This window comes from Pleurodeles waltl, chromosome 6 (genome assembly GCF_031143425.1).
Source record: "Pleurodeles waltl isolate 20211129_DDA chromosome 6, aPleWal1.hap1.20221129, whole genome shotgun sequence".
NCBI lineage: Eukaryota > Metazoa > Chordata > Amphibia > Caudata > Salamandridae > Pleurodeles > Pleurodeles waltl.
The window spans coordinates 260,566,447-260,593,882 of NC_090445.1; positions in this window are offsets into that span (position 1 = coordinate 260,566,447).

Sequence of the window (27,436 nt, forward strand, 5' to 3'; positions counted from 1 at the left end):
AAATGAAAAATAGAAAGATTAAGGACCCCCCACCCTCCTCCCTAACACTAACTAAGATAACAACCTACACTAACCTAACACTAATCCCCAAAACCCAACTATCATTACAAAAAGGAAAGAGGAGAGAGGGGAGGGATATATTTAAAACAAGCAATAAAGTCCTAGAGGTTGGCCCTCCGTAGGGTCCGCCTGATGGACCGAACCCTTTTCTTAATGTAGGCCACATCCTGGCTTAGCTTGTCCACGTTGGTAATAAACTTGTCCATTTTCCTGTTTAAAGCCAGGAATGCCGCAGGGTCAATAGGAGGGGCTGCTGCAGTCTGTGTGCTGGCAGAGGTGCACGGTGTGGGAGTTGTTGTTTGGCCACTGGACTGTCCTGCAGCTCGGAAATTGCTGGGTCCAGGTCGTGCTGCAGAGGCAGGGTCAACTGTCCCCGCCGTTGCTGGGGCCACTTGGGGAGAACTGGTGGATGTGGTGGTTGTGGCTGTTGTGGGCAATGTTGGGCCACCCTGTGGTGAGGCCCACCATGCTCCGGAGGCCCGATCCGCTTGGTATTTTCGGGCCATCCTTCTGAACCCCGACTGCACCTGCAGGATGTGCTGGTATCTCATTGCACGCCTTTCAAACTGATGTCTCTGTTCGGCACTCATGTTTGCAGCTGTGACGAGAAAGGGCAACTATTTACCATAGGAAATGCATTGGGTGGAATAGCACAATGGGTCAATTGCACATTACTTTTACTGTATTTGTAACAGCTATTTTCACAACATAGATCATTGAAAGTCTCAGAGGAAGTACATGGGAAGCCTGCATACAAAAGGGCATCTCACACCTAGCATATCCATGTCTCTACATGATGGGTGACATCAGCCTACAGTTCTCATCCAAATAATGGGTAATGCAGCTGACATTATGGCTGTACCTCTTCCGCCTACTGACTTCACTACATATGTCACTCTATGTGATAACAATCACAACCCTCAATATCTGCCATTTGTAATTGTTTTTTGCTAATATAGAACTCATGTGCCACAACCGAATGTGTACACTAGGTTCAAAACAAAGTTGCAAAAGGTCACAAGTATGTGTAACATACTGGTTGCTACAGTCCTAGGTACCCTATTCCCAAACACATGGCAGTCTTTGAGGGTGGGGTGGGAAGAACAACCAACAATCCCATATTCAATGCACACCCAGGAGTGTATAGAAAGGTCAACAAGTATTTGCCTCCACACACAACACCAATGAAGGGCTAGCAACAAATTGGAGTCAGCCAAACCTTGTCCTATCCAAGGTCCACACATGTCAAAATGTACTGACTTAGGCCAACATCACATACTACCAGTGAGGCATATTTTACCACACACACAGAGGAGCAAGAACACCCATGATCATGAGTAGAATGAACACCTAGGCCATTGCACTCTAGTCCCACACACTTCTAGTTCAACTTGTGGAAGTACATGCCCCCGGAAGATCCAACCTACAGTGTACTCAGTCCATCCTCAACTAGGGAAGCTGCATATTTAAGACAAGCCTTTTGCAGAAGCTATCTGGGAGAATGTCAGTCTGAAATGGAGACTCAGTCCAAGCCAAGTCCCAGAGCAACTCTTACATTAACCAGTGTAATCCACATGACTCATCCCATTCCCCATAGCGGGCCCCACTGGAATGGCCTACAGACCCTAAATCTGAGAGATGGATAAGCATAGGTCTACGGAAACTGAAGTGATATTTGAAATCCCACTAATGGAACAATACTAATGAATGGGCAGCGCATCAAACCTTGAATTCTGTTGAACACACAGTAGTCCATCATGCATCACTAGCAAACAATAAAAATAGCACACATGCAACACTCACTGTAGGTGTCGGGGTCTGCAAAATGAGCCACCTCTCCCACAGTGTACGGTGCAGGTCCACCTGTAAAGCATGGAAGGAAGAATATACTCAGACTCCGTGCACTGACAAACAATTGCAATTACAAAGACAATGTAAGAAAATGACATGCGTAATGAAACACTTTCACACATGCTCATACTGCATGGAATAATTATTGAGCAACATTTACATTGGATGAGTCTCCTGCTACAGTTACACACCCTACTACACACATGCAGTGGCCAGGACAGTCATGTGGTGTCAAAGATGCACCTCCATTAGTATGCCCCAACAATATAGGGGTGCATTCATCTCATCATGTGCATCCCAGAGAGACATTCAAAAGCTGGTTACTCGAGGACTGCATGACCCCTCAAACTCAAACAGCCTATGTGGTCATTTTCAACACACACCAACCAGACACACATGTGACATATGTGTGGACAACATAGCTAACTTCAATTGACGTGAAGGCAGCACTCATTTATAGCATCATATTGGGTTTACAAATGTCAGTCTAGCTATGGCGTCTACATATGTAGGTATGATGTTTCAACATCCATTTTTCACTGGCTATTGTGACCTGTAGAGTTCAAATAGAGGCATTAACGTGTCGCTTGTCTGACACAAAGGCAACACTACATTACATACAGGCAACTGGAATGTGTAGAAAACATGAGCTACCTGACTGCTAGCATTTGTCTTCCTTCACATTGTGCAACAATTACCCAGTAGGTTTCCCTAGCATTACACACAGTCAGATACTTATCTAGCAGATTGGGTAACAATCATCACATGTCCCCACACAGCTTTAAATTGTTCACATGTAATTGATGTGTACTCACCAACATGGCCACCAATCCTGATTCCCAGGTGGTCCAGCAGATCCTGCTCCCTGGATATCAGATCAGCCCAGCGGTGCTTAAGTTGATGGTCATTCCTCAGGCTACCATAGACACGGACCAAGTGATGGTGCACCTTCCCCCACCGGACTTTACGGGCCTCCGTGTGATACCCCTGTATCACACGACCCCCAGCCTCCAGCATGAGTGGGAGGAAATGGCAAACAAGCCATATAAATCCCCCCAATTCCTCCTCACCCATCCTGGCAAGCCGTGGCCTACCTGACATCTCTGCACTAACAAAGTGGAAAAAGTTGGACAAAAAGGAAAAGGGGGAAATGGGGAAAGGTAGAGTAGTGAAAAACAAAGAAAACTTAAGAATAAGATCCCAACTAACCCCAAAATTACACTACCCAGAACAGACTCCCACAGACAATAAAAGAAACACTGGATTTGACAAAATTATACAATACAGACTCAGACAGTATTCACCAACAAGACAATGATGACAAAAGCACAATAGAGAAGTAGACTGGACACAAAAGCACTAAAACACTGGACAACACTTTCCACACAGCCACACAGTCTAGAATAATCTGAGACTGCAAAGTGAAAGTGAAAATACACCCACAGTACAGAATCTGTAAACAGGATATCCTATTACATCACATCCTGCATAAAATGGCTGCCGTTTTTATTTTTCTGTTATGCGTCATTTTTTCACGCATACAGATTGTGCGTCATATTTTTTGACGCATAAGAGTGCACATCATTGTTCCCTTATATTTGTGTGAGGCTTATTTTACAGTTCTAGAGTTGAAATTTAAGCCGCTGGCAAATATGATGACCAATTATGAAAATTAATTTTGACTCTGCATTATATGCACTCCTGTGCGTCAAAAATGTATGACGCCCAAGCTGTATGCATGGAAATATGACGCATTATAGAAAATATGGTGGCCATGTAATGCTGGTTATTAATATATTTATTTTAAAATGATATTTTTTGACTCAGCATTATGTGCACTCCTGTACGTCAAAAATTTATGACGCCCAAGCTGTATGCGTGGAAATATGACGCATTATAGAAAATATGGTGGCCATGTAATGCTGGTTATTAATATATTTATTTTAAAATGATATTTTTTGACTCAGCATTATGTGCACTCCTGTACGTCAAAAATGTATGACGCCCAAGCTGTATGCGTGGAAATATGACGCATTATAGAAAATATGGTAGCCATGTAATGCTGGTTATTAATATATTTATTTTAAAATTATATTTTTTGACTCAGTATTATGTGCACTCCTATGCGTCAAAATTTATGACGCACAAGCTGTATGCGTGGAAATGTGACGCAGTTTGACAAATATGTCTTTAATTTGTCAAATTGTGAAAAGAATTTTGTCATGACCAAACGGTGCAAAGTGATACATATTTGGGGTTAGCTATGGCACATGTCCCTTATAGGATGTATAGAAGGAATTCACAGTGTAATAGTAATGATTGCTCCAAATGGTTATTACCCATAATTGTACACGTATTTTTGGTAATTGCTGATGGCTAATTTCAAATGATGAATGGGATACCAGGATGTATTTCTTAGCAAAAATGTGTCCACATTTATCACGGTAATCCAAATTATCTATAGGCCAAATAGGTAGTGCAATTGTCACCTACACATTTTAGGGGGGTAACCATGTCCTAATTATGAATTTGTGTATCTTATATGTGTTTTACTTTTGACATGTAGGCCACACATGCGCCTTATGCATGTGTGTACTTCACAAGTGCATATTTCATGTATATTTGGGGGGCGGTAGAGGTGGACTTAGGCCCCCAGCACCATAGGGTTTGCCCTTCCAGATTTGCTAATTTATCCAAGGGTTTCATTTATTCAGTAATGCTAAACCTGCAGCAGCAGGCTCATGGAAGCCCATAGGGTATGATTCACTGTTTGCCATTCAATAATCCCATTTGCCCATTTGACGTTTGCCCTATTGATTCTTTAGAGCAATCTGACATACCATTTTGCATTGATATGTTTTGCTAAATCTCGACGTTCCGCATGTGCTGATGACAAATAGGTTGTTGATGTATGTGGCCCTTTATGCATTACCTGGTTTAGTGGCATGTTTCATTCTTCCTGCTAGGTTCCAACTGGGACACTACTGTGATCGGCTGCTTGCAAATATGTTGTTGATTGGATGGCACATGTTTATATGTGTGGTCCAATGTAGATCCACTATCAACTGTCAGGGTGTATGTTGTCACTGTAACTTCCAGGTCTCCTCATGAGTTAGTGGCAGCTAATCTTGTTCCAATTGGGCATTGTTTGTAGCAAAAATGGAGAGAAGCCATTGAGGACATGGTCACCTACACATGGATGGTCCCACCCTGTCACTGAACACGTGTAATGAGACTTTCGAATGGGCAACCTTTTTGTGCTGAGTGAGAGAATGTATCAGGTATCTGGATCTGGCATGTGTCATTGCCACATTTGTACTCCAGTTGGCCTCTGTGGATGGTAATGTATCATGAAACATCATAGCCTCTGTGCAGAAGTAAATGGCTGGTATTCAACACACGACTCATCTTTATCATTTGAAAAAGTGTTACTCAGCGTTTTGAACAGTCAGGGTCCTCATATGTGTAGACTTTTCATGGACATTATCTGAGGTTGCTGGCTTTGATGGAGGCCATTTACACCATTATACACTATGGTCCTGGTCCACTTTCACACTTTTAAGTTTAGGCATTAATGAAGGTCAGACAACGGAAGGGGCAAGATTTGGCTATTCATGGGCACTGTCACAAATCTGATGCAAATGACAGTCAGATGATGCACTACTATGTATTTGAGTATACATTGATGAGGCTAATGACAAATTATTGTCTGAGGTACAAAAGGTATTGGACAGCATGTGTGGTCCATAGGTGGACCCCACATATCTGTAGAGTGACCGACGGACAGGTGCCAGTCAGGCTGACAGGATGCTGGGTCAATCAGGTGCAAGCTCTTTCAGTAATCACATGATCACGTGTTCTGACTAGGACTTGTCAGAGGGAGCATTAGACAGTTGAGATGTCACACTGTGTATGTCCTGTGTTGCTTTGAAGGTGACACATGAACCCTGATAAAGTGTTACACGGCAACATTAGTGTCAAAGCTTAATGATGTAATGGCTCACATTCAAACATGTATGCAGTAGGAGGCATCTGCAGGGACAGGGCATGTACATTTGGGTGGTGTGCATGGAGGGGATCACAGGTGTGGCCTCCATCTGTGTCTCACTAGTCCTGTCAGATGGGATTAGCTGATAATTAGCCTACAGTACCTTTCACAGAAAAATCAATCTACAGGTGATACCAGGCCTTATAAACTCCAAGGCAGTGTATTATATGAGCTGTGTTCCATGCAGTGAGATGGTAGTATGACAATGGTCGGCATAGTAAAGGGTGTGGCACACTGAATGACTCTTGTGAGTGTGTGTGTGTAGATGAGGGAATCTGAGTGTACACAAATCGGCATTCCAGGGACCTCTTCAGACAGGTGGGGTGTGAGCAGCTGCAAGTGTGTGTATTGTTTTTAGAAAAGGGCTGACATGTAGATGGGATGTGATGTGCTGGATGCTTGTCATAGGTGTAGCACTTGTGCTGTGTATGTTCTGCTTATGTGTAACTCTAGTGACAGATAGTCATTGCAATAATAGTAAGTAGTTGGAATTACTGTTGGCATGAGTCTAGTACTACATTCCTGTTCCTGAAGCATTAGCATGTGAACTGGCTGATGTATGAGGCCTGTTTTCCCCTAGTTGAGTGATGGTGTTTTAGTTGTGTGCCATCTGCTGCGATGATCCATGTTTCCTACATGTATGTGAGTCATATGTGTGGTCCTCAGCTATTGCCCTTCAAAGGTGAACTGTACAGGATGTCTGTCATTTACATGGTGTGTGTATTTGACCATTGTATGGTGGCCATTACATTTGTGCTGTATATTTTTTGTGTGATGATTGTTATGTCATTATTGCTCAATGAGACGACATTCTTCTTCAGCAATTTCAAACTAAAGATGGGCAGAAATGATTAGGCCAAACCATGATGTGGTGTTTGTTATCTGTGTTTATTTACAATTGTGCATTAAGTGGTGATAGTAAAAATTAAGAAAATAAATTATTTACAATGTGTTGGCGCCTACGCACTCCAGCAGCCGTGTTTGGTTGTTCCCCCTCCTGTTGCAGGCCAGCATCCTCCTCGTCGTCGTCTTCAGGCATGTATGGGTCTGGTTCGAGGAGGGGAATGTTCCTTTTTACACAAATGTTGTGCAATATGGCACAAGTGAGTATGATCCTACAGACCATCTCTGGGGAATATAGTAGGCTACCGCCAGTGATGTCAAGACAGCAGAACCTTGACTTTAGGATCCCAAAGGTGCGCTCGACAATGCTGCGTGCCCTCTTATGGGCGTCGTTTTATGCCCGCTCTGCAGCAGTAGTCGGGTTCCCAAATGGTGTCATTAGCCATGGCTGGATGCCATACCCCTGATCAGCTGAAAGAAAAACACAGAATGGGATCATGTAGATGTAGCTGGCACTATTGAAAAGACCTTTAATGGCAGTAGTTGTCCTGTGTTGTCTGTGACTCTTTTGTATACTAATGTGACAACCTATACTTGTAGGCTATACCTTCTGCATTGTGTTTTTTCCTTGGCTAAGCAAGTGTTTGTCTGCTAACCCTTGTTCAGCAGTATGTTTTGGGAATTGCAATAGAGTGTGTCCTCTCTAACATTGTGACTTGTGATACAGGTGTCCGTGTGTCTTCACTGGGGGTGAGATGATAGTTCCATGCAGAGTTAAAATTGAAAGTGTTGTTAACACGTTCATATCAAAGTACCCTGGACATCCCATCCCTTGAAACTTATGCAATGTATTAATGTAAAGGTTATTGTGACACTTACAATTTGCAAGGTGACATTTAGGCAACCACACTCATTAATGTCTTCACATTAAGCTGTACAGTAAATTCCAATGTGTGACAGGTTCAATGGTGAGTTAAGAAACATGGCTAGTGATGTGAGGACCTCAGTGTGTTCCTGTCTAGGTGTTTCTGTTGTGGTGTATGTGTTGTGTGTCCAAGAGGGTTGCTGTGCAGTGTGTATATAAGTAGGTTTCTGTACTTACCAACAAGTAGTCCATTGCCATACCATCCATCCTGGAAGTGTTGGTTGATGGTGCTGTGACGGAAGATGAAGGAGTCATGTACACTCCCAGGATATTTAGCCACGATGATGCTGATCAATCCCTGGTGATCGATTATGGCCTGCACGTTGATGGAATGTGTGTGCTTCCTGTTGCGGTAGAGGTGTTCAGTTGCAGCAGGTGGCACAAGGCGTACGTGTGTGCAGTCGATTGCACCAAGGACATGTGGGAAGCCACTGATGGCGTAGAACCCCTGTTTAGTTTCCTGCTGCTTCTGCAGTGTGTTAAGGAAGCAGATGTGGAGGGGTGTCAGGCGAATGATGGCATCCGGTACTTTTGGCAGAAATGCGGAGAATGATGGTTGTGATATTCCGCCAACCAGGGCACCAGTTGTTTGAAAGGAGCCACTTGCCAGCAGGTGAAGTACGGCAAGCAGCTTTGTTTCTGTTGGGATAGTGCTGGTGTCACAAAAGTGGGGGCCAACTGCTGTTCAATGTTTTGCAGCAGCTGCTGAATGGCCTGCCAGTTCAACCGGTACCTCTGGATGATGTCGTGTTCCCTGAGGCCATGCAGGGTTGTTCTTGGGTGGAATATCCTCTCCTGCCTTCTGCGCTGCCTTTGGGGTCCCTGCTGTTGTTGTTGTAGTTGCTGTTGTTGCTGCAGGGCTCTGCGTCTACGTGCACGCTGGATAAAAATCACATCCATGTCTCCCTATTGCTGCTCTGCTGCTCTGTTGTTTGTTCTGTGTGTTCTGATTAAATACAGGTGTGTTTGCCCCATTTTAACACCTGCCCTGACCCAGGCGTTAAATTTTGACGCACATCGGGCTTTGCGTCACTTTTTTGCTCCGCCTCCCGGCCGAGAGTCATTTTTGCCCGGAAGCATAAATACGACGCACGGGCGTGTGCGTCGTTTTTTGGACGGGAACGCCTACCCTGCATATCATTAACGCAGGGCGGGTTGCCGCATCCAGAAAATGGCGCACACAGCGGATTTTTGTCGTCCGCGGGCTCGGGCGTCAGGGTTTAAATATGGGGCAATGTTTGCGCTGAATGTGCGTCAAATTTTTTGACGCACAATTGGCCCAAATGGAGTATAAATATGCCCCAAAGTGCCCCAAACATTTTTAAAAAAAACATCAATGGGTGTGAATCATACTCAGCAGCTAAGGGGTAACCCAGGTCCTACTCTAGGTAGGGGGACCATGACCAAGAAAGCAGGACTTAGGGCCAGATGTAGGTACAAAAAAATTAGCAACTCGCAATTTGCGAGCATGTGCGACTCGCAATTTGCGTGTCGCTAACTGGAATGCAGGTAGAAAGTGCGCGGACAAATTGCGACTCGCACCCGGATTCGCACCGCTGATAGCGAGTCCGCTGTTTGTGATGTCGCTTTTTGCGACCGCGCAAAAAACGGACTCGCAATTTGCGAGTGGGTGTCGCAAATAGCGACTGTGCTGAAAATTGAAAACAGGTGCTGCAGAACACTCCAGAAACCACTCCAGAACACTCAGGAAAACACTTCCTGGCACATGATGATGACATCACAGCCAAGAAGTTTACAAATACACCTGGGAGGAGGGAGGATCACACCCTTTTTTAACTGCAGCACAGCTAACAGAGCACCAGCAACCATGGCTGACACTCCCAGGAAGAGAAAGCTCAAGTTTGCAGAGAAGGAGCTGGAGGTGCTCACGGATGAGTGCTGTCAGCACATGATGAGCTTTTTGGGAAGGCAGCCCTCAATGTGCCAGACTCTGACAAAAAACGAATTTGGCAGGAAATCCAGGAGAAGGTAAACTCCCTGGGGGTCAGCCACAGGAGTGTGAATGAACTAAAGAAGAGGTGGTACGACCTCCGCTCCCAGACCAAGGAGAGGGTGGCAGAAAGGCTCCGGGAGATGAGAGGCACAGGAGGGGGACCATCTTCCATACCACCACCCACACCCCTGGAGGAAAGGGTTGAGGAGACCCTGGAGCCGGTGGCTGTTACTGGAATTGGAGAACTGGACACCTCTGAGCCTGGACCATCAACCGGTGAGTACCATGTGATATGCCTGTACCCCCATCAATGCCATACCCCCACCCACCATGTACACAGGGGCATGCACAACCAAGATAGCTCCATGTCAGAGTAGCAAACACCAGAATGATGCATTATGGGCAATGTAGTCAAGTAGGCACTTCATAGGCAAATGTTTATTGGGAAGTGTTTAACAGATAGTAGACACTGACAGTGTTTTCGCCATGTCCCACAGGTCTCCCACAAGACAACCCCACCAGCCAAAGCAGCCAGGTGCCAATGGTCAGCCAGCTCCAAGAGGAGACAACAGGACCAGCCACCTGCACCACAAACACCATCCCCTCTCTGGCAACACTTGTTGCAACAGTGGTCTTGGAGCATGCACCAGGTACAATCTGGAGTGCCACAACAGACATCACAGGGCCACCACCGCTGCGCAGGATGAGGAGAGCAGGGCAGCAGGCAGAGTCAGGGCTTCCATCCACAACACCAATGGAGGCCCAACTGCTACGGGGTCAGCGCCTGCAAAATCAACAGTTAGGGCAGATCAGTGGGGTTCTGCAGCGCTTCGAGAGGAACCATGCCAACAGCATGCAGCATGTGCATGCACAACTGGAGGTCATTGGGAACAACACTGGTGACCTAACCCTGTCAATGCGCGAACTGTGGGCTGGACTGCTAACGCAGAGTGAGGGTGCGCGGCGCAGGGACCACCAGCTGCTCCAAAGGCTGGACAGGATGGCCTCCTCTATCGTCAGACTGGCAGTGAACACAACTGGGCTGTCAAGGAGAACAGTCAGCCTCCAGGTTGACATGGGCCACTTTGCGGGTGATGTGGCACGGGGACTGGGCCGGATCACCCATGCAATAGACCTTATGGAGGCACGGCAGGTGTCCAGGGGTACAGGTGACACCCCACAAGACAGTGAGGAAGGCTCCACTGTCAGCAGTGTCTCTGCTGGTGACACCAGGGTGCTACGGAGTGGGAGTACAAGGCAGAGCACTGCTGAGCAACCTGGTACCAGCCAGGCTGGCCGAGCCTGCCGTAGGCTGTGAGCCACACACTTCCCTGATGTTGGGGCACATGATGGCAATGTATCCCGTGCCAGGTGGTCATTTGAAGTCTCTGAACAGTTTTTCCTTGTATATAGTTTGGTTTTTGCACATATTAAATCATTTGTTCGTTACATTTAACACATGGAGTGTTTGTTCTATTGGTGAGTATGGTAGAAGTTGGCACGTACCTTCCAAAGTATTGGATTGCAATGTGTTCCCGTCTCAGTCTGCCTTGATTTGCGATGCTCCTATCCCCATGATGGCGATGTGGTTGCTCTTGCTCTTCATCCTCAGAATCTGGGTCTGCAGGGGTGAGAGGTAGGCCACGTCGGGTGGCAATGTTGTGCAGGATAGCGCATGCGACAACTATTTTGAAAGCCGTTATGGGGGTATACTTGAGGGCACGTCCACTTCGGTGGAGGCATCTGAACCGTGCTTTCAGCAGTCCGAAGGTTCTTTCAATCAAGTTCCTGGTCCTCTTATGTGCACTGTTGTATCGCCTCTCACATTCATTGCTGGGTGTTAAGTACGGAGTCAGTATCCATGGCCGTAGTGCATATGCACTGTCACCTGTTGGGCACAAAACGTACACTGTTAGCAAGTCGTGGTTGGTTTGCACATTGATCTGTGTGCATGTCTACAAGGTGCATGCAGCTCTACCTAGGAGGTATCCGTCTCCAAACTCCCCACGTTCCAGGCGTTGGTGTATCCCACTGTGCCTAAAAATGTAGGAGTCATGAGTACTGCCTGGAAATTTGGCAACCATGTCAGTGATGACATAATGGGCGTCACATACCACCTGAATATTGAGTGAGTGGGTACACTTTCTATTGCGGAACAGATATTCCAGGTTTGCAGGAGGGCATATCTGAATATGTGTCCCATCTACGCACCCTATGACATGGGGAAAGTTGGCAATTCGGTAAAAGTCTAACTTGGTGCTGTTAATTTCTGCCTCATTCCTGGGTAGGTATATGTATCGGGACATGTGTGTGAGTAAGGCATCTAGGAATGCCCTGAGAAACCTTGATAGTGCACTTTGGGATACCCCACCTGCCGCAGCAATGACCCCCTGATAGCTCCCCGAGGCCAAGAGGTGCAGTGAGCATAGCACTTGCACATGCGTAAGGATGGCGCAGCAGTGCACAGTCTGGCGTTCTAGCTGTGGTTTGAGTAATTCTATTAAATCTAGTATAGCTGCGCTGCTAAGTCTGTATTTGTCATATATTTCCTCCTCAGTTTGCTGGAAAAGAGTCTGCCTTGTTCTGTAAATCTTCTCCTGTCTCTGGCTCCTCCTCCTCCTCTGCTGGGCTGCGTGGGCTCTCCTCCTCACTGCTATCAGGTATATCTCCACCATCTTGTGTAACCCAGATGCCTTCTGGGTCCCCTTTTATACTTTGGTAATGATTACCACCTGCTCTGAGTTAGTGGTAAATTGGACATGTAAACTGGGCTTTTTGCGACTAGTCGCAATTTGCGAGTTGCTATTGCATATGGTTTGCGACTCGCAAATTGCGACTTCCTATTAGCGGGTTGCAATATGGGGTCGCAAATTTTGCGAGTCGGTAATGGCTCGCATTGCATTTTGCGAGTCAGAAATGGGAGTTTTTGCATCCCATTTCCGATTTTGCAGAGTCGCAAATAGCGATTCGGGCCATTTGCGACTCGCAAAAGTTTGCTACATCTGGCCCTTAGTCTTCTGAGCGTACCTAAATTGGTTTGTGGGGTTAAGGCAGCCCCTGTGAAGCCTAGCCCACCTATAATACTAACTCTGTAGTTGCTTGTTTATCTCTATAGTGTACACTGGTCACCAGGTACAAAATGGGGGTAGATGCAGATGCCAGATGAGGTAAGCATGCCCCAGAACTAGACCAAAATAAATTATGAAGTGAACTGAACTAAAGAAAACTTGAAAAGAATGGTTTATTTTCTACATCTAGTTTAGGGGTAGAAGTAAAAGGAAGTACTGCATGAGCATTAGTGTACACAATGTCGGGATGGTACATATTTGTCCCATGTCCACATTTGCCTGTTAGCTGAAAAAGGAATATGTTCAGTGACACATTTGTCGCACCGATGTACCTGCCACTACTTGCAAATTTTGTGTGTTCCCCATCTGTGTATGGACAATTTTATTTAACCACAAGCTAGCCAATTTGTGTTTTTGTAAATTTGCATTCCAAATTCAGCAATTCTGTATTCCTTACAACCTAAGAACATTCAGAATAGGTTAAGGAATTGGAAAGAAAGTGAGAAAAACTGTGTGAGGGAAGAAAAAGAAAAACAATGTAGGACGATGAAAGAGAGAAGAGAAACAGAGACAGACAGACCTCTCAACCTCCAAGGCCTGGTGTGCATTTCATAGGCAGGTTTCCACAATGAAAATTATTAAGCACAGCTTAAGAGAAGATGAATATTGGGTAAATGTGAATAAAGTGACATTTATTTAGAGCAGGGGCAAAACTAGAGAAAGATGTAAGCCATCTAACAAATGTTAGAAAGTGACCTGCCTGTGATTGAAATTCTAAAGTCAAAGGAAGCAATTAGTGTTCTAAATTAAATGTTCAAATGTTTTCACTAATTAATATGACTTGTATTCATATATGTAATCCTTTTGAAGTTCAACATGTTTCCTTATGTTGTTTAGACTTGAGTGGTACTAGTACATCTATTCCCTCCTAAATCCAACACTTTCCCTACTGTTGATTAGAGTGGAGTGTAGTCGTGGCTCACGGGTGTTGAAGAAGGGGGTGCTGGGCAGTGTGCTGGAGGATGGCGGAGGGAGGAGAAAATATGAATAAAATGTTTAAAAAAAAATACATTTACCTGAACGCCGCTCCGTGCCCCGCACCTCAGCTGGCTGCAGGCAGGCACAGGCTCCCAGCCTCCCCGGTCCTAATCCTGATGCTGCTCAGAGCAGCATTAGGATTGGCTGGGATCCCCCAGCCTGGGCACTCCCAGGCAGACTGGGAGCCTTTGCAGGATCTCTCCAGCCCAGAGAGAGCCCTGTGTGTATGTATGTTTGGCTGGCTCGAGACAGCTGTCCAAACACACATGCGTTCTGACGGGGAGTGCTGAACACTCCCCCTTACACTTGTCACCCCCGCTGCTGGTGAGGGGGCGGATGCTCCTCTGTCCTCATGGAGGAGCTGCCCCTGCTGGAGTGGAAATAGTAAATGTAACCCCTTCAAAGTACACTTTCCCTACTGTTGCTTACACTGGAGTAGGGATAGTAAATCTAACCCCTCTGAAATCCAACTCGTTCCCTACTGTTGTTGATACTGCAGTGGAAATAGTAAATCTAACTTGTGAGAGAAGAGGGCTGATTGCAGAGGCCCCCTTACATTTTGCCCCCATTTTCCACTTTGTGCTGGTGTTTTCCTGACTATGATGGTGCCCTGGGTACTGCTAACCAGTCCCAGGGCCTGTGCTCTGCGTAAAACCAGTATGCAGATTAGGCTAATTATAATTGGCTAAGTCAACCTACCTATAAGTCCCTAGTACATGGTAGGGCATGGAGTTTTAGGGATCCAAGCATAGGTAGTGCCCCCATAGGTGCACTGTGGAGGTGCCCAGTGTCATTTTAAAGGCAGGCCTGCCTTGCTAGCTTCTTTTAAATTAAAGTGATATTCAAATTCGACTTTGGAATTAAATGTAGTTCCAAAGTCTTAAACTACCTTATTTTTACATATAGGTCACCTCCAAGGTGTGCCCTATGTGCCCCTAGGGCTGGGTGACATGTAACTATAAGCAGTGACCTTTTAAAAATAGTTTTATAAGCCCTGGTGAGATAAAACAGCCAAATTCGTGTTTCCCTTATTTTAGTGAATGGCCTCCATAGGCTAGACTGGGGAGACTTTATTTTAATTTTTAAAGTCCCCTTAAGTAACAGATACCAGAAGTTTGGTATCAACTGAATTGTTATAATAAATCCCACAACTTCCAGTTGTGGGATTTAATATAACTTGTTCAGGTAAAGAGTTTTAAACTTTACCTGAAAAGTTGCCAACTTCAGCCCTGCAGTGTTTTTGCTGCTGTGCTCTGATTGGTCAGCCTCTGGCAGCCTGGCCAGGCTGCCTTGATGAGGTGTGAAGTGGCCTTGCCCCACACAAAGAGATGTGCCTGGGGGAGGAGATCTCCCCCTCAGCAGATGGTACAGCAGGAAGGGGGAGGGCTGCCAAACTGGTCTTCAAAGGCAGAGAAGGACATTTGGAGCAACCCAGCAACACCCTCAGATCCTGCAAACCCAGACAATTAGGTGCCCCCTTGATTAGATTAGGAGAGGGCAGGAGAGGGGTGTGTTTAGCATTTATAGCCACACCAGTGGGTGGGCTCAGCCAGATGTAACCTCTAAAAATCACTTTCAGCCATGATGGATTTTTGAGGAATGTTGCTCCCTGGGATTGATTTTTGCCACACTTCCCAGGAAGTGGTCATCACAGGGGGAAGGAACCTGCACCTGATTGGAGAACCAGGACCCCCCTGTTTTTCACCCAGGATCAGGGATAAAACTGGCAGACCTGCACCCACACCTCAGATCCCCATCAGATTCCAACAAGGAAGAACTACAGGAGAAGAAGGACTGCCCTGCTGGACCCCTGGCCTGCACCTGGACCCTGCACTCTGAAGGACTGCACCAACTGCACACTTGGGCTTCACCACAAGAAGGACTTTGTCTGGCTTCAACTGGTTCAAGGAGGGACTCCCTGTTTGCTACAGGTGAAAAATTGCTAACCAGGGTCCCCTGCATCAACTCCTGAAGAAACCAACCAGCTGACCACTGTTCAGTGGCCAAAAACAAGTTTGTGCCAGGTGCATTCTGGGAGCTTCTGGAACCTTGTGGTGAGCTGTGGACCCCAAAGAACCTTAAAAGAACATCTGGGAGAAGATCCAGAAGTTTGGAGAACTTTGGAGAACCTTCGGAAAAAAGCTCCATAGAGGGACCCACCCGCCGCTGCAAGTCTAGCCAGCTTGTCTCAACCACCACCGGCCTGACTAGCAAGTTCGTCCCAGTGAAGAAAATCTCCAAAAAAGACTCTAAGTCTGAACATAGAATGTTGACCAGGACCTCCCAGCCAGCGTATCCGAGGAGGGCTCCAAGGACGTCGGATCAAGATCCAGGTTTGCCCCGGTCGAAGGATTTTCCCCTCGAAAAAACGACTAAATCCGAAGGTAAAAATCTCCACTGAGGGCTCCCGTGACGCGTATCCGGAGAAGAGTTCCAGGAGGTCGGATTGGACTGGCTGGTTCGTCCCGCTGAAGAAAAGCTTCAGAAAAACGACTAAGTCCGAAGGTAAAATTTTGACCAGGGCCTCCCGTGGGCTGTAGACGAGCCGGGCTCCATCGTGGTCACCCTTAAACTTTGACTTTGCCCCAGTCGAGGTGCGACCAGATGACCAGATTGGCGCTTTTTGTTTCTAGGCGCTGGAAAATAATAATTCTTTAAAAATTCATATCTCCGGTTCCCCTTATCCGATTGTATTCATTTTTGTGTCATTTTAAAGATAAAAATATAATCTCTGTTTATACATTGGTTTTGGATTTTTAAACTGTTTCCTGAGTTGTATTTAATTACTGTTTTGTGATATTTGAATGCTTCACACTCTGTCTCCTAAGTTAAGCCTTGTTGCTCGTTGCCAAGCTACCAAGGGTTGAGCTGGGTTTAATTTACTGAGACCTAACTGGACCTAAGTGGAGGTTAGTGGCCTATTGCTAAGTGTAGGTACTTAACTGCCCTTACCAATACCCCATTTTCCAACATAACTCCTCCAATGTCCAGTGTTGCTTGAACTGGAGTGAATATAGTAAATCTCAACCCTCTAGTATCCAACACTTTCTCTACTGTTGATTAGATTAGAGGATTAATAGTAAATCTAATTACTATGAAATCTAACACTTCCCTAACACTTGTTTGGATTTGAGTGGAAACAGTAAATCCAAACCCTCTTAAATCCAACATATTTCCTTCTGTTGCTTAGGCTCGAGTGGGAATAATAAATTATTATATATACTCGTCTGTAGAGGGAATAGTATATCCAGTCTTTTTGAGGTAAACAGTTTTGCTAATGTTGTTGAAATAGATAATATATCATTATTTTATTATTGTTTATGTTTAATATTGTTTGTTTTTATTCTTTACATTTTTTTTAATGTGTATATTATTTTTAGTAAATGTGTTTTTGTGGTTTTAATATTTTACTATTTTACACATTGGATAAATTAATATATGTTGTTATGGAGTTGCTCCTTTTATTATTAAATTGTGGTTGCTGGGATGTTATAGTTAGTTTGAAGTTGTACTCATACAAACCATAAAAATTCAGTAGTTATAGTTATTCCTACAGTTATACTTATATTAAGAAGCCATAATTTGTGGCCTAAACTTACTTATCAGCAACAGTTATATTTGCTTCAGATAAGTATATCTACAAGTAGAACTATAACTGCTCAGTTTCCATGATTTTGTATGGGTAAAACGTCAATCTAACCATAACATCATTGTAATCTATAGCTATTTCAGTGAATTTCTGTTTTTCAACATAAAGTAATATTTGATTACCACCTGTTAATTTAACCACCACCGTGCACAGCCTTATATATTACTACTGGTGTTTATTTGCAAAACAAAAAAAGCTTTTCCTATGGAAACTAGGTCTTAACTATAACTACCTGCCAGTAGGTAATATACATATATATTCGTGTGCATTAATATATATGCTTTTTCTAGTACTAAACTGAAAATATGACATTAATTAATGTAATGTAAAATTTATATTTTCGCTAATTATGTCATACTATATATGTGTATTTATATAAAGTATTAAATCATTGGTGGATTTATTTACCTTACATTATATTATTAATTGTATATATCAGAATATTTACCATTTACTACTTTGAACTGCATATATATCCCAAAATATAGATGTATGTTTTTGGATTATATTACTGTTCACAACATTTGTTTCACTATTTTGTCGTTTCCATTATAAGTATAGGAACATAATACAGAGGTAAACAATATTTTTGAAACAACATTTTTATCAACAATATTAATCTATTGGCCATTTTTGTGCCCAAGGGGGCAAGCCAGTGTCCTCTGAGCAAGTCTGGGTAAGTCTCCTAGTCAAATATTTGTATTTAAGCCCTTGAGGTGTGGTGATTTTCAGAATTAGTTTTAAACATGGTCTTGCTTAGACAACTAAAGTACATTATTTCACAGACAACTAAAGTATATTTTTACAAAGCTACTTTTTCTACTTAAGCTAACAAAAATCAGATTTTACCGTTCTCACATTTTAAAAACTATGGAGGAAATAACTTTGAAGCAAGTTTGTAGCCCTTTCCTAAGCAGAGGTAAACAATAAAGATGTTAATTCCAGCTAGGCCTATTAGGTAAAGGTGAAGCTTGGTCTACAAAGTGAAATAGCTTTTAGGTTTTATTTCATTATGAGGGCACAGTGACCCCCATATGTGGTGTGCCCTATTTTTATATTTTTATATATCACCCTCCCACATTGTAGACTTACGAATATATAACAATAGGTGTTTCATACATGGCAAAGGAATTATCCTGGCCATGTGCCACTGGTATGTATTTCAAATGCAGCCTAGCCAGAGCACAGTGGTGCTCCTAACAGAAATATATTTTTGCTATAGTAGTAGAATTAGCAAACTTTATTGTTTAGTTAAAACAACCAGAACAACTGGATATGAAACAAATTAAAAGCAGTTAAGTAATCAACCTGCAATGAAGTTACGAAGGAGAATCAGTGCATTAATGAAACAATTAAAAAGCTAACATTAGCAGCCCTGCTGCCAGCAGTCAAGTCTGCAAGGTTAAGACCTGTCCTTAATCGCTGGATTTAGCCCCTTTCTCAGCCCCAGCCCAACTGTCCTGCCCAGCACGGGTGATATAATTAGTAGTTAGATTTTGCCCTTGTTCATGGCTGGGTGCAGCCACAGTTTTTGGAGAGAGCTGACACCTACGTTCATTAACAAATTTTGCACATCTTGTCAAAGCCCACGGTGTGGTATTCGTCAAGCAAGTTGAAGATACTTCCTGGCACCTATGGACCTCTTGAGCATGGAAAACCAGCTTGAGTAGTAATCTCTATAGGGGGTCTAGAGAGGGGCAACAGCATAACAAGTGTTGCCATGATTCCTGACCATATTTACATAGTCTGCATTCCACTGTACCTCCTTGACCTGCCCAGGTTTGTTTAAAATCTGTAATTGGAAGTGCTAAAAGTTGCATGTACAGGATCTGTATGTGTGTTTGCACATGTATGGCTTCCAGCAGCTATGGTTGTGGCTTTGCAGGCTGGTAAGTGTCATTCAGGGGCTGTACATGTATCAAGTTACCTAGTGAAAGTAAATCATGCTCCCTTGAAGTTACTTATAGCTGCTGATTTACTGCTTTCTTCCAGGCCTAGTATGGAACGTCTCCTTCTTGGAGGGCTGCTTATTTTATCTGGAGGGTCGTAATGGTGCTTGTCATTTGACTGAACCATTGATTGCCTGGAGTTTCAAAGATGAATTTCAGATGGGCATTTAGTGAACTGATTGGAGCCTTCATTCTCCTGATGTAATATTTCAACTTTGAGGCTTTGTAGTCTAATGATTGATTCTGGAGGCCAACTTCAAGTCTTAATCTTGAGGGGTGTGCATATCGTGGCTGTTGGAATATTTTACTTTGCTGGGTAAGTCTCCTAGTCAAATATTTGTATTTAAGCCCTTGAGGTGTGGTGATTTGCAGAATTAGTTTTAAGCATGGTCTTGCTTAGACAACTAAAGTACATTTTTTCACAGACAACTAAAGTATATTTTTACAAAGCTACTTTTTGTACTTAAGCTAACAAAAATCAGATTTCACCATTGTCACATTTTAAAAACTGTACCCCATTACTGCCACAAAGGCCTCCATGACACGCTCAACAGAGGAAACTTTCTGCAGTTGTTTGACCACATTTACTCACTGAAGTACTTCAGAGGACCTTGCTTTGGTGAGATTTGATCCCCCAATTTTAAACTCAAATGGCAAAGTTACCACCACAGTATGGATAAGGGAGGACCACAGAGAAACATTGTGAGTGAAAAAAACACAATCACTGAATGGGCACCCATCAGGTGGTCTTTCTAATTTTATCAAACACTCAAGCAAAATAGAGGTGACTGCACTGGATCTTGGCTTCATGAGGGCCCAAGCAGTTTCCATATCAGGCTTGAAAATCAACCAGAAATCAATCAGCCTGATACTTATTAATTGTCACATTAACGCCCATAAAAATGCCAAGACGATAATGGCAGATTTTCTTAATAGCCTTGAAGTGCTCTTTTTGGACCACCCTCGTGTGAAATTATAATCGTAGGAGATTCAAGGACTGGGGACGGCACCCAACAGCTTCACTCAGCTGAAAGAGGGGCTCATCATGCAGGACGTTCGGGTAACCTATAAATTTTTGCCGGCCCAACAAGAGACTGAGGTGAAAGGGATCGAACGACCATCGCTTCCAACTTGTAAAGGAATATCGACAATCTACTATGCTTTTTTATTTGAGAGCCTAGCAGGCCAGCTTCCAAATTTTGAAATAGATCAGAAAGTGACCACAACCCACCAAGGTGCACATTGGACTTAACATCTCAATTAATGGTCAGGAGTAACCACATGGGCTCCTCAACAGAGGAGGAACATGTGAACGTAGTAAGTAGAATCAAGTGGAGCCCAGAACACACAGCAACAGTCACCCCTCGGTTAGGCAAGCAGGAGGCCTCATTAAGTCCTAATCATCCAGAGGGAGTGCATCAGCAGTGGGCAAACTATGTTGAAGACCTCAGAGCCCTTCTGCTAAGCAATGGGTGCAAGTCGACTTGCCCATGGAATGGCAAGTAATGGAGAATCAAAACACAGCACAATAAAGCCATCATCTCTGCTAGAAGATGTATTTGCAAAGCCTAAAGGGCCATAAACAAAAGCCATTATAAGTTCAGCAGTGGTTTTAAAACACATGAGATCAATCCAAAAAAAACAGTCTGGTGCCGTAAGGAGTTGAGAAACCAAAAAGAATGGGCTACTATCTGTCAGCTGATCAAAGCTCAAAATCGAGCAAACTTCTGGGAGCACATCAACAAACTAAAAACAGTAAAGTAATCAGGAAAAAAGGTGTCCCATAGTTAGCATGGGTAAGGATTGTGTCGGATCCCTATGTGGACCACTCCTCAGACCCCAGTATTTTAGCCAGTCTGTGGTAATTGATCTCAATCAAAATTCCACTTCAGGTTCAATAATTGAGGAGACAATGACCAGCCATCTGAATAGGGCTGAACCAGGGCATAACTCAGATCTATATCCTGACAAGGCCCAGAATGATATCTCTGAATTAACAAACACTGAGAATGTCAAGAGCATAATCAGGCACCTGAAAAACGACAGAGCAGCTAGCCTCCCTGCGAGCTTTTTCAAATGTGTCCCAGATAAATGGATAAGCTTGTTAACACAACTCTCTAACCTCACCTCTCTAATTGCAACAGTCCATGAAGCAGGTCTAATCTATGCCGTATATAGAAGAAGAGGGATCAGACAATAGCCTCTAACTATCACCTAACTGCACTTCTGGATACAGAAGCCAAAGCCTACATCTGTGTCTTGTTGGAACAGCTAGAGCCCTGGATGTGAGAGCAGGAAGCCTTGTCATTTTTTCAATCAGGCTTTCTGGCCGCTACATCCACAGTGGACAACATCATAGCACCATTCTCCCCGAGACATCACGCCTCACAAAACAGATTACCAGTCTTTTGCTGTTTTATCGATTACAGTGCTGCAATTGATAGGGTCGACCGGGCAACCCTATGAAGAAAGCTTGATTCTTTGGGCATGCCCCCAATGTTGCTAAAAGCAATAGCTTAATTTTACACTTAGACATGGGTTTGTGTGAAAACTGGACCCAGCAAAGTCACACATAAAATCGACACCAATTGATGTCTGAAGCAGGGTTGTGTCTTGGCCTTTTTACTTTTTATTCTGTATACTGCTGATTTAGGAAAATCCATGGAGTCAGACTGCGTGGTTCCTCACAAGTTAGGGAGCACCAAGTTGCACATCATTAAATATGCAGACGGCATTGTAATTATGGATCACACCAAAGCAGGTATCCAACACACATTGAACACCCTTGTCATAGGACTCTCACCATACAGATGAGACTGCTGGATTCGGGCAGCAGCATCATCTCATGTGTAGGACTGAGTCAAACCCAAACCGTCTGGCAGGTGTTGGCTTGACTCTTTCGGCTAGCTAGCAGCACCCCACCCAATCCTAAAAAGGTGATTTGTGGCAGCCTGACGCATGACACTCAGACTCCTCAGGGAAGTTGTGATAGAACAGATCTGATCCCTTTCTCTCATTCACACACTGTATCATACAGGCAAAAGAGACAGAGGAATGCAGGACAGGTTTCAGTATATTTTATTGAAATTGCAATTTATGCATTCTATGTCTGTATCAGGGGTCATTTGCCGTTTGTCTGCTGGTAGTCCTCCCAAGTGGCTGGAGTGATGAGGCCAAGTACAGCAGAACTGGGATGATATGATACAGCATAAGATGGCTGGCTGGAATGTCCCCTCTAACCTTATTTTCCCCAATGTGGTGTTTTTATGATAAAACATGTTGTTTTCTCAGAACTGGCCTGAATTGATAATGCACTTCTTCTTTATAAGGTGCACTACGTACTCTTGGACAGGCAATACTTGGTAGATTATCATATGCAGCCTTGAGCAGAGCACAAGACGAGAATGTTATGCAGAAGGAACTGATAACAATACCAGTGTGAAAAGGCAACTGATAAAATAATAAAACCACTGCTAAAATTAAGTCCTGCTGAAATAATAAAAGAATAAATTAGAAATGAACTAGGTAAAAGGGTACAGACTGCAGGACCGAAGCTAAAATTAGGGTGCCCAGCATTGTGTTAAAATGGACCCATGACACCCTGACTATCTACAACTCAACAAATCAACTCCGGGAAATCAAGACAAAACAAAAGTCCTTATATTTAATTGATACCGGAACAAAAAGAACTTAACCTGACACCTGGGTTGCCTGACAATTTATATAGTGAGGTAATACAACTATCTGGGTGTTTGGTTCCATGAAAACAGCAAACCAATGGCACATATTATGTTTCTCAAAAAGGCCTCTCAAAATAGAAAGAGCTGCCATCACCAATGGGATTGGTCAACTGAATCAGTTATTAAGTAGTACATCTGCAGCCCCCATACTTAGGGCAATGAATCCAACACTCTTCCCAGCAATGCAGTATGACCACCATGCTTACCCAGGTGACAAGACTCAGCCTTGAAGCAAGTTCACTGTATCTCCCTCTGCTGGGCCACAAGAGTTTGACAGGGTTGCAATTGAATGAAGGACCCCTAGTCTCAATCTCACGATGGAGGCTGGTTAATGCATCTTGGCAAGTGCTGTCCAGCTATGTGTCCGTAGTCACGGAAGCGAACGGGTGCTCACCCACTGCTGGTTCGTGAGGGTTCCGCTGAGTTACGATCCAATGGAGAGCCCCTGGACACACCCCCAGGGTTAAAGCTGGATGGTGCTTCTAAACACTTGCTGTGTGACTGTGTGCCCTTGTTGACAATACCTCTGGAAGCTCCAGGGAGCAGCACTAGAGTGACCACCTATGCTCGCTGCATCTCAGGGACAGACTGCGAATCAGCTGCTGCATCACTAAGATAATCCATGATTGGTAGCATAGTGGATGGAGCCCTTGATGCGACAGGTTCCTGGCCCACCCTGATAGAACATTTCTCCATGTGATCCTTATTTTGTGAAGGAGTGGGCTGCCCTTTATGATGGTGTTGGCACCTACTGCTGGAGGCATGGTTATTCACTTTGTAGGTTGAATAAATATGGGTAAGACATTTGTTGAGTTAGGCCCTACCTGTGTGTTGGTTGAATTAGATAACTGAGGAGTTTTGGTTTGCTAGATATTGTTTCTTTGTCTGTTTCTTTAGTCTTTTTATGCACTACTTAATAGGTTAGTTAGTGATGGAGGTTTGTGTTCTATCAGGTATAGAGAATCCTTTTATTGCTCTCTTTTATCTGCTAATTCTATGGAGATTTGGTTTTGCCTCCACTTGGGCTCTGCCAGATGGTCAATGAAGGAAGCATCTACCAGAAGACCAAGTGAGCGACTGGGGAAGTCGAATGACTCATTTATGACTTCTAAAGTGGTAGATGGAGTTCCCCCTAGCAGACCTGGTCGGGGGTTTGTTGAAGTAGGAGACTCACACTCACTTTCTGGTACTTTGGCTCAATGTTTACTATGTTTCCCTTGGTGGTTTCCACTAAGGCCCCTAAAATCTCAGAAAGAGAGCTTAGCTCATCTATGATAGGGGAGCACGGGTGAGGTTTGTCCTTCCCCAGTGCCCTTCTTTGGATCTCCAGGCTACTTAATTTCATCCCTAATTCTGCCAGATTAGTAGCCAGTGATTGTATCAGGTTGATCTGAAGTTCCATCTTATTCGATTTCTTGAGCACTGCCCTGGCAATTGTGTCCTACAATGCAATTATCACAGCCAGCGACGGGCTATTGGATATATGCCGTAGGTCCAATGCAGGCCTTTTATCCTTATATACGAAGCCCCTTCCCAGTATTGGAGTTTGGCCTAGTGTCTAATATTTTGGGCCTCAATGGTAGAAAGGAATTGATTGGATAGATTAACCAATTCCTGATCAGTCATGCTTTCCCTCCTGGCCATGATTGGTGAGTTATTTGAAGGTTATCCACTCCTCTTCGTTGTTACTGGTGGACTGGGTGGACTTGGGCAGCTACCATAACCAAGTTTCATTTAGCTGCTGATGCTGATGAGGCAGGGACTAGTGCTTGCTTCAACCTCTGTGGGGCTGATGCTCTTGTAGCCTGCAGATGCTCTCAATGTTATGTATGTCTGTGATAGTAACTCTATTACAAACCGCTTAGCGCTTACCTTTGGACATGGTTGTGACCTGCAGATTTTTATCCCAGCTGCTGACAGTACTTTATTAATTGAGGTTTGAGTGCTAATGTGAAGACTGGTGATTAGGTTGGTTGTGGGCCCTGAGCCTTTTTTTTGCAATAGTATAAGTTGAGCCCTATGGAGCAATGGCTGAATTATTGTCAGTAGCTTTGTGGAACAAACGCTTTATCGTGCCCTTTGAGGATAATATCTTAATTGTTGGGGAGCTGTTGGAACACCACCTCACTTCCTCCAAGTCATCAGTCTCAAGTGCGGGGGATGTAGTGGGTAAGAAGAGCAATAACAGCGGGGAAGGTTCCTCCACCAGTTCTTTTTTGTGTGTTGACTCTTCCTGTCTCACCATTGCAATATGATTGACCTTATCTTAAAATGAGATCAGCTGTTGGTTATCTTGGACTTCTATCTTGGTGCTACAGATGGATGACTTGACTTGTGTTGTCCTAGGTCCGATCTCCCGACATGCTACCGTGTGCTGCTACAGACAATGATCTGATCTTACATAGACCTTCCAGATCCCTTAGGTGACGTGTTGCTATGAGCCGAGCCCCCTGGTTTTAAATTTCTCTAGGTTGAGATTGAATGGGCCAGGGGTATCAAGACAGCTGAAGTGCCTAGGCAAGAGGCAAGAGGCTTCTTGACAATGCTGCCACTCCGACCCTGCGGATGGATGATGAACGGGGAAGCAAGGGAGGGGCAGAAGCATGCTGCAGGGTACTTGTTGGTCCTCCATTCTCCACTCTCTGTCCCCTTGGAGGTGTTTGTTTTGCAGAGGTATTAAAAGTTGGGTAGGCCTGAGGGCACAACAAGTGGGGGGAGCACCCCCAGGCTGCAAGCCGCACACACCTGACCTAGTCAGGCCGCTACCATGGTCGTCGTGGCTTAACCAGCATGGTGGGACCTAGCCCATACTTTCCGCTCAGCATCTTGTTGTCTTATGCAGTTGTGCCTTTTGCTCACAGGCTTGCCTTCAGCATTCCTTGGGCATCCATCGAATTGTCTGAGCCCGCACTACTTCTACCTGTCTTCTGCACTGACAGGTCATCAGGTGGTGCAAGTTGGCGTCTTCTCCGCTTGTGCCGAATAGTGCTCGGAGCTCGGGTCTCTCCTGACCCCAGTTGACCTCTTGATATGCTCACGTGTGGGCTGGGGAGCAGAGGTAGCCTCTGGCTATGACTGGAACTCGCAGACCCTCTGGCAACCTCACCTCTCAACCTACCAGCCTTCCAACAACTGCAACCCAAAAGACCAATGCCAAGATCTTCCTCTTTCTTCCTTGTTGTGTATAAGGGGGGTATAAATACACACTGCTGCCCACATATGACATGTAACTTTCCATGCCATAGATGCTCTTAAGGCAGCATCTACAAAGGATTGCAGGAAAGTTAATTAAGCCAATGAGGGGTTTTCAATATACAACACACATTTTAGAGGGAAGGCACACACACTTTGTTACTGTTTAGCAGTGGAAAATTTCAGAGATTTCAAAAGGTGTCACAAATAGGACCCAGAAAAAGGTGCAAAATCTGGGCCGACCGCGCAGAAAAAGGGGAATTTTCTACAAGTAATGTCTTTCTTTCACCTTTGAACTGTGTACTTAAGTTTCCTGTTCATACATTGTTTAATTTATATCTTTAGACATATAACTACATGTTTGAACCCTGACCAACAGACAGGCACAGCATACACTGTGAAAATGCTGTCAGTTTCGCAGAATATTTAGTAACATCAGGTGGGGAGACAAAATTAAAGTCTGCAGGCACAAATGTCATTGTGTTTCATGTAGAAAGCATTGAATACAACTTTTACAGTTTTCTTTTTTTCTGCTGCCTGCTTTGTTCTTAAGCAAAACAGATGTAGCATCAAAGAGGAAACAAATATTGGCATAGTCGACAGGTTTGACAAGATGGCACTGTGGTTATTTGTTATTAGAAGCATATGCCATAAAAACAAAAAAGAAAACACATGCTGCCATCTAGATGCAGTCACCATATACTTGCATTAAAATTTAAAATTAAAGAACTAACCATTGAATACAATTTCACAGAAGAATGCTGACGCTTCCTAGCCAGCAGGTTATGGACATTCTTTTTAGTTTTAATGTCCATTACAGGAAAACATTATTTTTATTGCTTCAAAGAAAATGTGCTCTGTGCTTTGAGTTACCATAACTTAAGGATGTAGTTTACACACCCATAGATTAATACAAAAATAAAAATATATATAAATAATTGAAGGAAAACGCTTGAGCAAACAGTAACAAAGTGTGTGTGCCTTCCCTCTAAACTAATGGCTTCTGTGGGGCGACCCACTGCCCTGTGCTTCACCCTGTGGAGGGTTGATGCAGATGATAAAACATTCTACTGTCTGGATCAAAATTTCAGGGCCAAAAATTTCAGTCCAAATTTCAGA